Source organism: Bidens hawaiensis, unplaced genomic scaffold (assembly GCF_021521415.1).
Source record: "Bidens hawaiensis isolate Kalapana, Puna unplaced genomic scaffold, B.hawaiensis_p1.1 tig00009159_1, whole genome shotgun sequence".
NCBI classification, from domain to species: Eukaryota; Viridiplantae; Streptophyta; class Magnoliopsida; order Asterales; family Asteraceae; genus Bidens; species Bidens hawaiensis.
Window position 1 is genome coordinate 643201 of NW_027491673.1, and position 17671 is coordinate 660871.

The 17671-nt window shown below is 35.7% G+C and overlaps 1 pseudogene across 1 annotated transcript; it reads right to left on the reverse strand.

The window, feature by feature from the left end:
- Nucleotides 1-249: 249 nt before the first annotated feature.
- On the reverse strand, nucleotides 250-3505 carry LOC143531344 (G-type lectin S-receptor-like serine/threonine-protein kinase At4g27290; annotated as a pseudogene). The gene is made up of 7 exons (XR_013135006.1): nucleotides 2264-3505; nucleotides 1881-2012; nucleotides 1629-1786; nucleotides 1351-1561; nucleotides 1025-1262; nucleotides 794-936; nucleotides 250-687 (listed from the first exon to the last, which is right to left on the reverse strand). The product of XR_013135006.1 is annotated as a G-type lectin S-receptor-like serine/threonine-protein kinase At4g27290 (transcript).
- Nucleotides 3506-17671: the final 14166 nt, after the last annotated feature.

Sequence of the window (17671 nt, forward strand, 5' to 3'; positions counted from 1 at the left end):
ATTAATAATCTAAACCATTTTGACATCTAAACGTATTTAATACTTTTTACATGTTATATCGACATTGCAACTAACTTAATACTTTTGATGCCATAAATTATTGCTATTTTACTTTTTTCGAACCACAGCCTGTTTATGTAACTTTTTAACTAGAAACACAAAACTTGTTACTTTTCAAAGTTACACTCCAAAGTCCAAACCTCATATTATTATCATCATATATCTTGTGTATAGTTTTATGATATAGTGATAATATATGTTCTTGTAAATGGTACACAATGCCAGTATCATAGGAGTAAAAGAATTTTTAAAGTCAAATACCCGAAATTTCAATTTCAAAATTGAAGTCATTTCATCAAGTCAAGTCAGATGTAATAACAGCCATCACACGGCTTGCTACCGAGGATACAATAGTGTTATCGTGTATTCATCAAGTGAGGAATCAATGTCAGCTTTACAGGTTTTCTCCTCTTCTGTAAAAAAAGCAGGCTGCTTTGGTTGAGGCAAATCACTGTCACTAACAAGCATTAGAAGTACCGATAACATAGTTGGCCTATCTTTTGCATGATGCTGCACACATAATAGCGCCACATGTATTGATCGTGTTACTTCGTGGACCACACACGAGGCATGTAAGGATGCACTCATAAGTTCAATTGACCTTCCTTGTTTATAAAGTCTCCATGCCTACATCATGCCAGAATTAATATTTTAGTTTATATATGCAAAAAGGATGTTGTTTAAAAGAAGCATTGATCACGACATCGGAATTTAGGACAACAAATTAACTTACATGTCCAAGAAGGTTGTCACTGTGGTCTTTGTGCGAGAATTCTCTGTTTTTCTTACCACTCACTATCTCCAACACCAAAACTAAATACATCGGACTTTATAGAGAAACGCCCGTGTACGGCGTACTCAGGAGAAATGTAACCACTCCAACATAGTAGATAATAATAAGAAAAACACATGTTAGTTTCATTCACCTTTAATATACTAGATCACATTAGGTATAGGTTCTTACTATGTCCCGACCACTTTTATTGTCTTGCCAGTGGTATCATGGCCTACAAACTTTCTAGCAAGGCTGAAATCAGATATCTTTGGATTCATGTCACCGTCCAGCAATATATTACCCGCCTTGAGATCTCGGTGGATAATCTGCACACGAGAATCTTGATGTAGATATAGAATGCCTCGAGCCATTCCATGTATGATACCAAAGCGTTGAGGCCAATCAAGCATTGAACTTTTCGTTTCATCTGTGCAAAATAATATATTACTCGATCTGTGTGCTACCGATATGTCAATCTGGTAAGAAATTCTACACTATTAACAGGTTTATTATACCAAAGATAATTGAGTCCAAGCTTTTGTTAACCATGTACTCATAAATTAAAATCATTTCAGTTCGATGAACGCAGTATCCCAGAAGCTTTACAAGGTTCCTGTGTTGAAGCTTAGAAATAGAGATGAGTTCATTCTTGAATTCTTCGATCCCTTGTTGAGATGTGTCTGAGAGGCGTTTCACAGCGACTTCTTGTCCGTCTTCCAACACACCCTAAAACATTATAGTTTAACTCATCCATTTACGTTTGTATCGTAGAAGAATCAATTAATTTAATTACCTTGTAAACAGGACCAAAGCCACCTTCTCCGATCTTATTGGACTCACTGAAGTTATTTGTAGCCTTTGCAACTTTATATAGGCTAACGAACGGTATATCGCCAAGAAGTTGTGTCCGGACACTTTCCTTCTTTTTATCAAGGGCATACTCAATGTCTCCTAAAGAAGACATGCCCAATTACTCTAGATTAATAAATTTTAAATTATAAAAACCATACTGTTATAAACATGCATAAATGCTTATTTGTGTTACCTTGTTTTTTTATCTGAAGCCTTTTCTTTCTCTGTCTACACACATAAACTAACACACACAGAAGCATTGCAGTTGTAAATGATAAGACACTGATAACTATTATTTTCCTTTCGGTGGAATCGGACTGGTAACCTTCCATTTGTAAACAGTAATAGTTAGTTACTTTTGGTAGACACAGAACAAGGTAATGAAGATAATAGCACAAAATGAAACAAAAGAATAAAACAGAGAACACAAGATTCGATCAAAACTTGTTCGACCTGTTTTTTAAACTTGTGTAAACCTAAATAATAGACTACTTCCAAGTACAGATCATCTACCCTAATTATTAACAATTCATATGTGAACTAAAAGATTAAGTCAAACAGAAGAAACATGTGTACCTGCTAACTCAGAGGCAGCCATTCTTATGTAAAGATGATGATCTGCATCGTAGTCTCGTATATCTGTTAGCTCGTCAAACCAAAGCAAACATCCGCTTCCCCCTTTACTGATATCTATATTTGCATAAGCCGTACAATTACATTTCATTCTGCAAGCCATTTCACATTCTCCAAGGGTCATGCTTAAATCATACCACGCCCTTCGAGTGTCTGGTAACTTGACTCCTGTAGTTTTAAGAAACCCATCCGCATTCATATCCGTACAATTCAAATGCGTTGTGCGTTTACACCCACTCGACCAATCAGATACGTCCCATTCTTCTTGATTCTTTGGTTCAAATCCCGGCATACAAATACAAGGTGGACGCTTGTTAATGTTGCAGCTTCCATACGGACCACAGACCGCAAAAAGATCACAACTATCTACTCTAAGATCAGAATAAACAATCCACTCTTGGTTTCGATCGATCCAACGCATTATCTGTAACTTGCCATCCCATGTTATGATCATTCTTTGAACAACAGAACTTCTAAGCTCATATGAATAATATACTTCCTTCTCATTAACAGCAAACTCGGCTTTGTAAATATTAGTTTCTTTTTCAATAGCAAGGCCACTGAACCCGGGACCATCCCATGGTCCAAGTCTTGATATTACATCTTGACCATGCAACCCCAACATTTGCGGATATCCATTTGTGTCAAATTTAGTACTATAAACACCCGTCAAAGGATCATCAGGATTCGTCCAAGAAGTGTACGTTCGTTCTATTCCCGTTATAAAGTCCTTCCCGATTTTCATTCCTGGTAGTAACGTGTCAGCAGGATGATCAAAACTTTGCCAAATCGTGCTATTATCGTCCCTCTCTGACACAAAAAGATTACCAGAATCCAGAAGCTGGACCATCACCATCGGATTAGAACTCCGCCTAGATACAGTCGACTTGGATGACCAAACCAAAGTATTATTACCACTCAGAACCTCCAGGTTTCCATTGCTACTTAGTTTGAACATGCCCGAATTGTCACTAATCGGTTTGTCCCTGTTAGCAACCCATACAACGCTACAGACCAATATCTTGTTGTACCATATCCCCAAGTATCGGTTCGTGGCCCTTCCGGGGCTAAAAAATCCCAACTCGAACATCTTCGCGGTCGAAACAATGGTTTGACCATCTTTGATAATTGGTTGATCTGCATAGACAGTATTATCAAGGGCAGCACAAACTTATAACGGTAACAGTAAAAAAGTTAAACAATAATAATATGCAATGATCATCCATAGATGATACAAAGCAATTATCTTATGCCACATTTTTTTTATTAATGTTGGAAGAGTAAAAAACTGCAACATACCTTTTAGGAAAGTTGTGAATACTAAATAATTCAAATGGTTGAATTTCTAAGTCAAAGTCCAAGTCCAAGTCGACTGCATGCATGATTGACTTACTGGTTATTAATCATTTGATCTGATGCAAGTTGGATGTAATCTGATTCGTTCAATTAAAATATTTTATTATTTTCAATAAATAAAATTTATGGTATTTTACAACCACCCATTGCCAATAGTCAATAATTCAATATTCACGATATTTGATATCTTCTAGTATGAGATTGGCCGGGTCGCTGTTTTAATAATTAATTAAAGCCACTTATAGCCTAATCATAACTTCCACAAGCAACGAATAAAGCCCGCCAATTAAGGGTAACCTAACGATAAAAGGCTACTATCTTGTTCTGGGGAAACCTGCCGGAAGGCGTACTGTGGTAAAACCGGTTGCGAGTGGATTTGAACTTGAGACCTTGCAGTCTGCGGTCCAAATCTTCACTTTCCCTTGTCAGTTGAGCTAAAACACAGAAAAGCTTAGAACTTAAAGAACACAAAAGAATAATTAAATTATATCTTGTTTGATGATAAAGTGAGATATGTGTTATAACAACTTTGATCTTGTTTACATACACTTATACATACGTGACTGACCAGGATATAGTAATGTGGTTCGTGTAAAGTATAATCAAACACAATAATGGCTCGGGCCTAAAGAACTTGACGGTTATTACTAAAAAGTGAAAAACAATGAGCGCTAATTGGAGCGGAATAAATTAGAAGTAATTGAAATAATAAATAAACTAAAACAACAAGTCAACAACTACGTTGAAAGCCATCCAATCATCCCATTGAAGCCCAAATAACTTGGCCCAATCCAGGGCCAACTTCTTCAATGATCTAAGCGAGATTTTGGGGATTTTGATTAAACACTAGACCGTTTTACACCATCCATAAGTAGAGGTGTACAAATCGGGTTTTTCAATTACCTAGGTTCGGGTATGGAACCAGGTTCGGGTATGACTGGGTACTGGAAAATCGGGTATTGGTAAAAACCGGGCCGGGTTCGGGTCCGGGTATTGCCTCTAAAAACCATACCCTATGCATCGAGTTCGGGTCAGGTATGGAACCAGGTATTTGAATACCCTATTTTCAGGTATTGAAAAAACCCTATTTGTGGGTTTTTTCGGGCTTTTATATGGGTATTTTTCGGGTATAGATTGGATTTTCTAAAAGGTTGTGGTTTTTAGGGTTATTTTTCGGGTATTTTTAAGGTATTTTTCGGGTATACATCGGATATTTGAAATACCCGGTTACATGTATTGGAAAAACCCGGTTTTCGGGTATGGAACCGGTTCGGGTTTTCGGGTATTACCGGGTATAAATCGAGTCCGGTTCGGGTTCGGGTTCGGGTTTTAGTACCTAAATGCATACCCTATCTGTACCCTACGGGTAGGGTCGGGTACGGGTATTAAAAAAGCCGGTTCCAGGTTCGGTATTTTATGCACCTCTATCCATATGCACCAAAGAGTAGACAAGATGACCTCATGGACCACTTTAGCCTTTTTCTTAAAAGGTAACGATTCGTTTAGCTAACTCGAATAATATTGGTAACCTTTCCATTTCTGCCCTTCGGGCTAAGATATATTATGACTTTTATTGGCAATAGATTATTCCAATTTAACACATAATTGAACGTTACCCGGTTGACCGATTGCATATGTTCCTTTATGCTCTTAACTAGAAACCTTTCTGCTTCATCCAACCCACACCTCCATTTAAACCATAACGACATCATAGCCATTGGACAATAGAAAAATCATCCATTTCACTCGGCAAAAAGTAAGTGAGGAGAACGGTCGCCTGGACTACTCGCGTTACTAATGACGGTGTAACCTAGGGCCCAATAAATGAGATTGTCTTTAAATTGATCAATTCTGACACCCTTCATTTTCTAGTGAGTTAATACAAGCTATTACACCAATTAAGACCAATATTTATGTCAGAATTCAAACTCCCAACCATTTTACCAAAGGCTATTTTAAGATAATGGGGCTGTTAAATTTTTATAATCAAACTAGAAAGGAAACTAAAACTTATCATTTAAAAGATAATATATTTTTTTGTAGTATTATTTAAAAACTATTATCTAAAATAGATCTATGTATAAACTAATAACATTAAGTACTTACAACCTTACGTTTAAATCTCTCCTAAAAGATTTAACATTTAACCACCCACTATTGTTATCTTCTTGGTGACAACATAATGATGAAGTGTCCCAATAGAATGATATTTGTAAGGAATCAATTGGTTTTCTCGTTTGACTTCCTCATATTTTATTCTTCTGATTATTATTTGTTTGGATTATTCAACCTCCGCAAATAACGATCACATGTAAACATATTTACGTGTCACTGTCCCAAACAAAAGAAAACTTTAATAATGCCTCCAAAAGCACATTAATTTTTGCTGTCTCGAAAATTATTGCGCCACTCAAAACTTTAATTAATTAGTTGCTAGACTGTTCATCTTTTATTTAAACTTATGTATATAAATTTACAATTACGTATTAACATATATATGGAGGACTATCATACAAAGTTTACAAACCAATTTTTTTGATACACGCGCAAATTGAAAAAAATTAGAAAAAAAAGTGTGGTAGCAAACTTGTAATAAATTCACCCTCAAATTTGAACAAAAAAAAGCATTTAAACAAATGAATTCTTCGGAAATCAAACAAAATATCAAACAAGAAATCACAGCAGATGACATAGCGTAATCACTTGGATGGTGTTTAATTTAAATAACTGGGGTTTATCAACTATTTTGCACTTGATTTTTGTTTCTCTTTCTCTCCATACAAATAAATCTTCGTCTCCTATGAAAATAAAGCCCTAACTGACATAACTTCCCTATCGCGCTTAGCAATTCAGATCTACTTTCTTGATGTAAACAACAAATCATATAGTTTGAAAATTTTCAAGTGCATCGACTTGGCGAACTAGATTGAAACATAATGATGGTCCAATTTGCAAGCTCAATTGATAAAGCATTTGATTCACCTTATCTTATCAAGCAATTGATATAAAAAGCAACAACTTCGGTGGTAATATAAGATTCAGACAATGTAAGATTCAGACTCATGAGGAAAAAATAGAGTAAGTGAAAACAAGATTCAGACTCATAAGGAAAAACAGTTAATTTGATTAAGTATTTACACATTTGCCACCGCTCGTTTTTCTAATTTTCTTTGATTCGTATGTTTAAGTATGATAAATTTATTGTATTGGATCCAAACATTATATACACACATCTATAATCTATAATATATATAAACGAAGACATAAAAATACCACGTGTCGCGATTTGGTCGCTCCTCCATTTTTTCGAGTCATCAGATTTGTTTGATTTTTAAATGGAAACTTCTCATGCATTTGACCCGAATTCATGGGTATGGATCTTACCAAACCCAGATATTTCTTAAATGGGTTATAACATCTCATTAAATTAAAAATTATTCTCACCAAATCATTGATGTGAAAATCCTATAAAATAGTATATAATAAAAATTAATATCTGATTTGTTTAAAAAAAGATATATGTTATTTATAATTAAAAAAATCAATTTATAGTAAAAAAAATAAACGGGTCTTTGGTCCCATCAAAATCATATAGCTTTTAAACCGGATTATATCATCTCATTTATTTGTGAAACAATTTAATATCAAACCATGAGTATATTATTAACTTTCATACAATAAAAAAAATAAAAATTCAAAAAAATAGATAAATATTATAAAAAAATAATATAAAACGACCCCCGTAAACGAGTCTTGGGTCTCATCAAACCATAAGTATATTATTAACTTTTATAATATTATTTATAATTAAAAAACAAACTTTATAGTAAAAAAAAATAAACGGGTCATGGGTCTCATCAAAACCATATAGCTTTTAAACTGGGTTATAACATCTCATTTATTTATGAAACAATTTATCATTAAACCATAAGTGTATTATTAACTTTCATACAATAAAAAACATATAAATTCAAAAAATAAATAAATATTAGAACAAACAATATAAAACAACACCCATAATACGGGGGATAAAAATTAGTATACATATATATGTATATCCGCAAATTCGGGTCAAACACATGAAAAACCTCAAATCATAAATCAAGTAATCTGCTGGTTTGAAAGGAGGTATGAAAGCAATAGGCATATAAATTTTTGGTAGAGATTTAGATAGATAGATATAAGAGTTCATCTCACAAATGGTATTTATAATATTATTTCGGCTTTCTTTGAATAAATGGTAAAAGTGTAGGAAAATATTAGAAATAACGAGAAGATGTTACAAACACAGTGAACCCCACCCCTTGACAATACAATGGGAGATAAAGCAAACCAACAAGAAATGATCAAGATATTGTAAACATCTAAACAAGTATCCACAAAATGAAACAAAAACGTGAAAACAATTGGCTACCAGCCAGAACAAAGACAAACTCAAATAATTTTGTTGTATGCTGCCCCTATATTACATGAAAAACAAATTGCTTAGAAAACACCACTAATTAAACGTTGCAAACAAATATTACAATACAATGATATTTAATATTCATTCTATTGCAAAAATTTCTGTATAGTAATTACTAATTAGTAGACGTCTTAATTATGGACTAGTAATTAATACTCAACCTTACGGAAAATATTCACTGGTAACTTGTAAGTAGTCACTTATACGAAAGTTGCTAAATCGTGTGAGGATATTTTTCTTTTGGCCCTTCACCTCCTAATTTGTGTACCAAGACGTTGATGAGCCAAAGAGATGGCGTTACGGATTCACCAACAAATTATGTTTCAAATAAGAATTAACAATGCTTGTAGCTAATATCTCGTGATTGTCTACGGATCCATCAACAAATTCTAAAAATTATATTCCAGGTAAGGTTTTGTACAGGCTTTTCAACCTTGTCAGTGATTTACAAAATTTTTAGTGCTGGTTTCATGTTAGATTTCTTAGGATTTTTAGTCAGTTGTCTGCTGAAACAAACTAGCAACATGGATTATGTCAATTATTCGTCGTAAATGTTTATTATTGATGTTCTAATTAAGCTCACTTTGGTTTCTTTTTGGGTTACGATTTTCACATTATATGTTCGCTCTTGGTGAATTCGTCGAATATATACGATGTTAATCTTGGTTCTCAACCTAACGCGCTTGATGGAATCGATATTGGAATAATTTTTATTAAAATCTGATGTTGAATATTTCATTTGGACTAGTGGGGATTTCTACATGTGTGTCCATAAATGGTGAAATACGAATTATGCAAATGTGTGTGTTAGAATTGGTTGTCTTGGAATTAAAATCGGCCGACAGTATACAATACAAGCTGACTAATGTTGGGATTGATTAGACTAATGGACTGTTTGGTTCATTCAGATCTGAATGAGTCAGATCTGATTGAGTCTCTGTCCCATTCAGATCTGAATGAGTCTCAGACCTAATTTTAACCATTCAAATGTTTTTCTGTTTGGAACCAAACAGTCTGAAGTCTGAATGAATTAGATGTTTACATCTGAATAGTTTCATTCAGATGTAAACAAACAGCCAATATATTAACATCTCTAATGTATTATGTGTGCTCAAGCGAAATGCTATAAGACTTTCACATGACTACGGGTTATTCATAAGTCACTAGAATCTATTCATAAGTCGCTAGAAATTGGATTCGGACTATGTGTGCATCTGAAACTTATAGTGTACATGCATGGCATCCTCTACTTTGAGAAAGGTGTGGTATAATGTAGTAAAAAAATGTTTGTACCAACCTGTAAACCTTAAAATGTATGTACGACAACAATATTTGACTTTTGAAATATATTATATTTTATTTGCATAATTTTATACTAGTACACTTGCGTGATGTGAAGCCACTTGTGCGGCTGAATACAACACAATTTCACATAATAACACATTAACACCTATCAAACATAAGTAATAAGTTACTAACACTTATCATACAAAAATATGACCCACGATGACTTGCTATAAATCATTATGGTAAATTAGATCAACCATGGTAAAACATAGAAAATATGGATCAAGCATGGTTAATTGTGGTTAGACATAGTCAGTCAATCAATCATACCCAGTGGAATCCCACAAATAGCAAAACTATAGCCTATAAGGTCTGGGGAGGGTGGCTTCCAGAGAGACCCTCAGCTCTAAAAAACATATGTACGATGAAATATAAGAGGGAATCAAAGTTCTATATTAATATAATAAATAATAGCACGTAGTAAAAAATAATATGACTAATACATAAAAATATATTGTATATGAAAAGAAAATAGCATAATGTGGTGTGATAAAAGTAAGGTAAACAGAAGCCCTTAAGGCACTCATTTCTCTCTAAAAATCATTAACCTTAATTCTACGTCTCCAATAGTTCATATCCTCAACCATTTCCTCTCATCCCAAGTCAATTTAGGTCGGCTTCTACCCCTCCTTCGCTATATATTATTTTTTTCTACAGATCTAACAGGGTACACCGTCTGTCTTTCACATGTCCAAACCATTTCAATGTCCACTCTCTTATCTTGTCGGATATGTTAGTTACCCCTAATCTCTCTCGAAACACATTGTTTCTTATTCGGTCTAACATTGCGTGTCCACACATCCAACGTTGCATTCTCATATCTGCTACCTCCATCTTCCGCACTTATGAATTCTTGATGGCTCAGCAATCTGTTCCATATAACATTGTAGGTCTGACTGCGACCCTATAGAATTTTCCCTTTAGTTTAGCTGGGAATCTCTTGTCGCACAATATACATGTTGTAACATCGCGTCTTTTACCCTCTTTAATTTAAGTATAAATATATTAACTTAGAAAGTATAGGGACTGAAAATGAAAATTCTGAAAATCTTGTTCCGCCGCGGTACACGAGTGGGTAACATGGAACCCATCGCGTAGCGCGATGGGGTTGGTGAGTCATCGGACACGTGTCCAACACCGTGTCAACACGTGGCGCAATGTGACAGGCCACGTGTCACCACCGCATAAGGCGGCGCAATATTGCGGCGTCGCGGTACGCGACGGGGCTCAAAAATGGCTATAAAAGGGGAGTGACGGGTATGAGCCTCATTCATCCCAAACACACCTCCATTTTCACACACCTAGCCTCAAAAGGCGTGCCTCGTTGCCATAGCAAGCCGACGTGCTGTTTCATTCGTGCAAGAAACGAAGTTATAATCAAGTAGCAATCATTTAAGCGAGTAGATCAATATCCTGCCTTTTTCTTATTATCATTCTAAGTATCCGAACTAAGGTAGAAGTTATGTTTAAGTTATTTGAATTATAGCTTAGACTATCAATCGAGGCTATGGCCTTTAACCTTGATCGTATTTTGCAAATCATTCACAATCATGTTTTCATAAACGTTACCTCATGATGAAGTAATGTTAAACAAAAGAGATATTTTGACGGACATGTAGTAACTGGAAGGGGGATATCATTAGTAGTAATTTTCTTGCCTAAGGAAAAGTAATTTGCATAAATCCCAATTAACCGAGGGACCCGTTTACTTACCTGGAGAAACTTACCAACGTGATAGAACCTATTAGGCCAAAGCATGCTATATCAAACGTCACATAAAACAAGTGTTGTCATTCACAATCAAGATAAACGATTTCAAGGTTAAGCTTACAATCATAGCTTAACATCATTCAAAACATTTATACGAACCTATTTATGTATAGGTTAAGTATCATTCACAATCAATCAATCAGTCAAGGTTTCCAACACCGACGGTACAGGTGAATACGTCAACCTTTTTAATCAGTCAAAACATATTATACTCAATGAGACGAACGGGTGTTTGTCTTAGCGAGTCAATCAATGTCTACATGAGATCATGCAATCTCTAAAACTTTATAATACAAAGTAGAAAATAAAGTCAACTCAGACCGAATACACATGTGTCTGGATCCAAACATAACCGTTCAGCCTAATCATTCTAAGGCTACGTGGCCGCGGGCTAATGGTCATAACTAGTCTCCCGGTAAGGGCTACGTAGCTCGGGAACAATTGTGTGTGTAGGGCAGTGGTACATAGACAAGAAGTAGAAATGCTTCTGCTGAGCTTGTAGAGAAAACTATATTTGTATTATATTGTCATTCAAATGTTTTATTGAGTCATACGTGTTCACCAGCATATAGCTGACGTATTTTTCCAACCTATTGCAGGTAATTAAGCATAAGTAGCATTAGCAAGGATTGGAGTCTTATTGAAGATAGAAGCGCGTACAAGATGGCTCCGTTTTTTATATAAAATCCTTGTAATATGAAAACATATCTTTTGTAAACCAATACTCGGGTATTTAATTCCCGAGTAAATTTTCAATGTAAATTAATATTATATTCAACCTAAAGTCTTACGCTAAAATTTACCCATAAACTCTGATATATTTACAAAACAGGTACCAACTTGAGGTCACACGCCTAGGCCCTAAGTCGGGGTGTGACACATGTGGCTGCTCTGCATCTACACATCCTACGTACCTGAACTTGATGGGCCACATCACTGTATAATTCCCCATCGCTCTGAACATATGATCCTAGATACTTGAACTTCGTTACCTGCGGAACCACTTCCCCTTTAATGGTGATCTGGACGTCCTCATTGCTAATTTCCATACCAAAATCATAGTGAAGGTACTCCGTCTTAGAGCGATTAATCCTTAAACCTTTTGTCTTTAAGGTTGTTCGCCACTCTTCTAGCCTCCTGGTTAGATCTTGTTTTCTCTCAGTAACTAAGACAATATTGTCTATGAACATCATGCACCACGGGACTGCCTTCTGAATCAGATTTGACAACTCATCCAATACTACTGCAAAAAGAAACGGGCTCAACGCTGACCCCTTGTAAAGGCCTACTTCCATGGGGAAGAAATCTGTATCCCCCCACGGGCGCACAGACACTTGTTGCACTTCTGGTATACATATCCATAATTATCTATATATATTTCCTCGAGGCCCCTCTACCATCTAGGCATTCCCAAAGCACTTTGCGTGGCACACTATCGTACGCCTTTTCTAGGTCAATAAACAACATGTGAAGGTCACACTTCTTCTTCCTATACTTTTCCACTAATCTTCTTATAATGTGTATTGCTTCTATGGTGGAACACCCTGATATGAAGCCAAACTGGTTCACCGTAACCTGCGTTTCCCGTCTAAGTCTAACTTCAATCACTCTTTCCCATAGCTTCATAGTATGGCTTAGTGGTTTGATTCATCGATAATTACCACAACATTGGGCCGGCGTCTCCTTTGTTCTTATAGATAGGGACTACGATGTTGCTCCTCCACTGGTTTGACATCTTACCAGATTTGAGGATAATATTAAACAAAGTAGTTAACCACATGATTCCTTCTTTGCCCAGACACTTCCACACATCAATGTGTATATTGTCTTGGCCAACCTCGTTAGCCCTTTCCATCATCTTAAGTGCAGTTTGCACCTCAATGTAGGTCAATCATGAAAGAAAGTGGTCAAACATAGACATATAAGACCCTTTTAGACTCCTAACGCCTCGCTATGACTTATAATAACCACTTATGACACACAAGGTCAAAAATAAAGAAACTTACTCAATGTAGATAACTAGGTATCCGTCATTAATTGTATCAAAATATATGTCGGTCATCTCTCGAAAAGTTAATCAACGTTAACCATTGTTTGGCCTACTTCCAACGAAACACCGACGGACTTTATCAGTTAATAATTATGCATCTATACCCCCAAATAACAAGTTGGATTTTGGCGTTTTGTCTTTACTCAATTGTCAGGACATCCATTTTGTTGGTTTCTTGCTGATAAATACTAAATAATATATTATGTCAATAGCTTTTGAACCCGTATATTACACGAGATTTGTCAAATAATAATAATAAATAAGGTTCGTTATTTCAATTATGATTCTTAAAATACTTATAAATTAATTTAATGTGGATTTAATGGTAAAAACAAACGGGGTTAACGAAAAGTACTAAAATAGCACGAGTTTTTTGGAAACGCCAAGTGTTGATTTGCAAAAAATTTAGAATAAGAACTAAAGTTGGTTAGTTGGTCAAATCTCAGTATGAAAATGACAACTCAATAATAAATAAAATTCACACACTAGGTTATAACCCACTTGATAAATTGGTTTTGACCCATGATCCATGAATAGATAGAATGAATGAGATAATATATTAGAAATTAAAAGAAATATAGGTATGACACCTAGAGGTGCACAAACCGGTTTTTTTAAAAAAACCGGTTCGGTTATTAACCGGACCGGTTTTTTTTGGCCCGGAAAAAAACTGGTTCGGTTAATAACCGGACCGGTTAATAACCGGTTTTTTTCTGTCAAAACCCTAACCGGTTAGGACCGGTTTAGAAACCGGTTAGAACCGGTTAATAAACCGGTTTTTTTATTAACCAGTTTTTTTTATTAACCGGTTTTTTTTATTAACCGGTTTTTTTTTTTTTTTAAATTTCGCGGTTTCAAATACGAATATTTGTTTTTTATATTTTGTACTTAATGAAGACCATTATTTTTTCACAGTATAAACAAACCGGTAACTACAAGGCAAACCGGTAACTACAAGGCAAAACGGACTGACCGAAGCCATTCTTTGCTTTCGTTGTTAGGGTTCTTTGCTTGGAAGATGAGTATGAGTGTGTGTTGGTGAATGTGTTTTCAACAAACCAAAGATTAAAAACACATAACTTTCATTTATAGTTTTTACATTAAAAATACAAACATTAAATCGTTATCGCATATTCGTAACTCAAAAATACAAACATTAAATCATTAACACTGAAGAAATCTCTGCCAAGAACTGTTGTTCATGATTTAACTCAAAAATACAAACATTAAATCGTGAACTAGCAGATGCTCCTGTTGTTCCCAATCGCAGTTTGTTCATGATTTGCCTCCATGTTTGCTGTTTCTTTAACTAAATTAGAAAAATCCAAATCAACAAGTAAATAAGAGCACATATTAGGAAAAAGAATGCTTAGACACGATTACATGAACAACTTGCTGTTTCTTACTCATGATTTGCCTCCATGTTTGCTGTTTCTTTAACTAATTTTCTTCGCTACCCGATCCCGAGCTATTTCTTAGGTAATCGTCGTACGCGGCTTCTTCATCGGTCATTGGTTGAGTGTGTCCTTCATTGACCTCGTCTTCATACAAGCCCGCTTCATACTCCATTTCCCCCTCGAGTGAGCGTTGATGTGCCCTATCTAAAGAGTCCAAGTAATCCTTGTAGCAAATCGACATCTCTATAGCTGGTGCAGTGAGTCAAGTCCTCCTAATCGATATAACCCTGCTAGAAACAGAAAAAGCAGACTCCGAAGCTACCGTGGAAGCTTGGACCGTTAGTAAATCTTTGGCCATGGCGGCGAGGATCGGAAACTCATCCTCCTTACCTCTCCACCAAGCCAGCAAATCAAGACTTCTAAATTCATCCGGAGTCATGTGTTTCACAAAGTTGGTACCACCATACCTTCCAAGTTCACTGCTTGGGGTGTTTACCCTTTGACGTTTACCGGCGTCTTCCCAAATCATGTAGTACATCCCCATTTCAAGGTCGGTTTGGGATTGGGATTGGGCAACAGCTCTTAACGAGTCATGAATTTGGGAAGACGACCCGTATTTTGTAAGGTAGACATCATACATGTTTGACAATGTGGTGTTGAAAGCATTCTTTAAAGTTTGGCTATAATAGGGGTTTTGATCGTCGTTTAACCCAAGCTCATCACAAATTTTTTCTATTAAAGCTTCAACACCACCAACATTGATGCAAGGGTTTAACGCAGCAGCACATGTCAAAACAGCGGGTAGTTGTTGAAAATATTTTCTAAATTTTTCTTTCTTTTTACACCCATATCAAAATAAGGTGCACCCCTACAATCAAGTTCACTCAACTTTGTGCACATGACAGCAATTTTTGGTAAAGCAATGGGGCTTGTTGGATAGTAAACCCGGATAAACTAGTTGTGCAAGATTTAAAAATTTGAAGGACCTCCGTAACGATCTCAATCAATAACCAGTTTCTAGGATCATATGGTGCACATTTACCCCTACTTGACAAAATTTGATGAAACGCAATTAATGATTCTTTTTGTTGGATGGCTTTCTCAAACATATTACAAGTCGAGTTCCATCTTGTTGGACAATCCCAATTTGGCCCCAACCATTGACAATTAGCTTCTACACAAAATTTTTTGTATCTTGAAAATGTTTTATTGTTGCTAAAAACATCTCGTAACATTCTTTTAAAACTGTTTCTTTGCGTTTCGATCACGTTTAACCCATCTTGCACGGCCAAGTTGATAATATGTGCAATGCATCGGCTATGAAAAAACGCTCCATCACAAATAGGTTTATACTTTAATTTTAAATGGCCAACCGCGGCCGTATTGTTGGACGCGTTATCAAACGAAATTGAAAAGATTTTATCTTCAATTTTGTATTGTCGAATGACTTTATCCAAGATTTGAAAAATATTTCTACCCGTGTGCGGGTAATCAAACAATTGAAACGCAACGGTTCGTTTCATCATTTGCCACGACTCGGGGTCAACCCAATGAGCCGTCACACAAATGTATGAGTCGGGCGAACCATGAGGTACCGACCAAACATCCGTTGTTAAGTTTACACCAGTTTATAAGTTTGAAAAGTATGAAATTAGTTCGGATTTAGCGTTTTTCCATGCTTTAAGACAATCTCTTCTAAGGGTCGAACGACTTACGTGTTGGTAGCGTGGTTGAACATAGTTTTGCATCATCTCCGTGAATTGAGGGTTGTCGAAGTGGTTGAAAGGAAGTGTTTGTTGAATCACAAAGTTTGAAAACTGTTGACGTACCGCTTCAACGTCGCACGTAAACACCCCTCCTTGATTCGTCATCTCCGGCTGCGAACTACTTCCCGCTTCGTCCTTCAAGGCCTTGCAAAAGCGCTGTTGTATATGCGCTTTTAAAGTGGAGTTTGCATCTTTGGCATAGAACTTCAAACAGTGCTTACATCGAGCTTTCTGGCGACCGTTAGACAGTTCGCATAGGTCGAAATGTTGCCACACATCTTGGTTTCGTTTCGTGGGGATGATCCGAACGACCGTTATGTCTGTGTTCGAGGCACCCATGTTGACGGATGAAGCAGCACTTTGGGAGGCCATGATAATAAGAGCGTATAATCGAGTATGAAATAAACGAGTACGAGTATGAAATAAACGACTACGAAATAAGAGCGTATGGAGTGGTAATGTGGTATAATTGAGTGTGAGATAACAAAATAATCGCGTATGAAATAAACGTTTAGAGCTAGTAGAGTTGTATAATCGAGTGTGAGCTAACCTACCCAACCTAAACTATATATAGTTGTTTGTGGGGGTAAAATGTTAAAAAAAACGGCTAGAAATCAAGAAAAAACGGGCAAAAAAGGACCCAAACGGTCATATGGCCGTTTTATAACGGTTAAAAACCGGTTAACCTAAAAACCGGTTAACCGGTTTTTAGGTTAACCGGTTTTTGACCGTTAACCGGTTAACCGGTTTTTAGGTTAACCGGTTTTTAAATAACCGGTTTTTAAATTTAACAGGTTTTTTTACTAACCGGTTCAATAACCGGTTTTTGTCCACGAATGAGTAACCGAAGTACTAACCGGCGGTTCAATAACCGGTTTTTTAATAACCGGTTTTTCTATTAACCGGTTTTCGGTTAAACCGACCAAACCGGTTCTATAACCGGTTTATTTGAACACCTCTAATGACACCTAAGCTTTAACATTTTCTTTTATTTGTATAGTAAGAAAGAGTTAGACACAGATATAGATATTTTATTAAATGATAAAACTCATAAATCAACTCTATATCTATATATTATAATTATAATAAATATATAGATAATAATTTATATGCTTGGGTAGATCAACGTGTCACTTAAACAAAAATAAAATAGTATGAAGTATAAAACATTAAATTAAGAGTAATAATATAAATTATAAA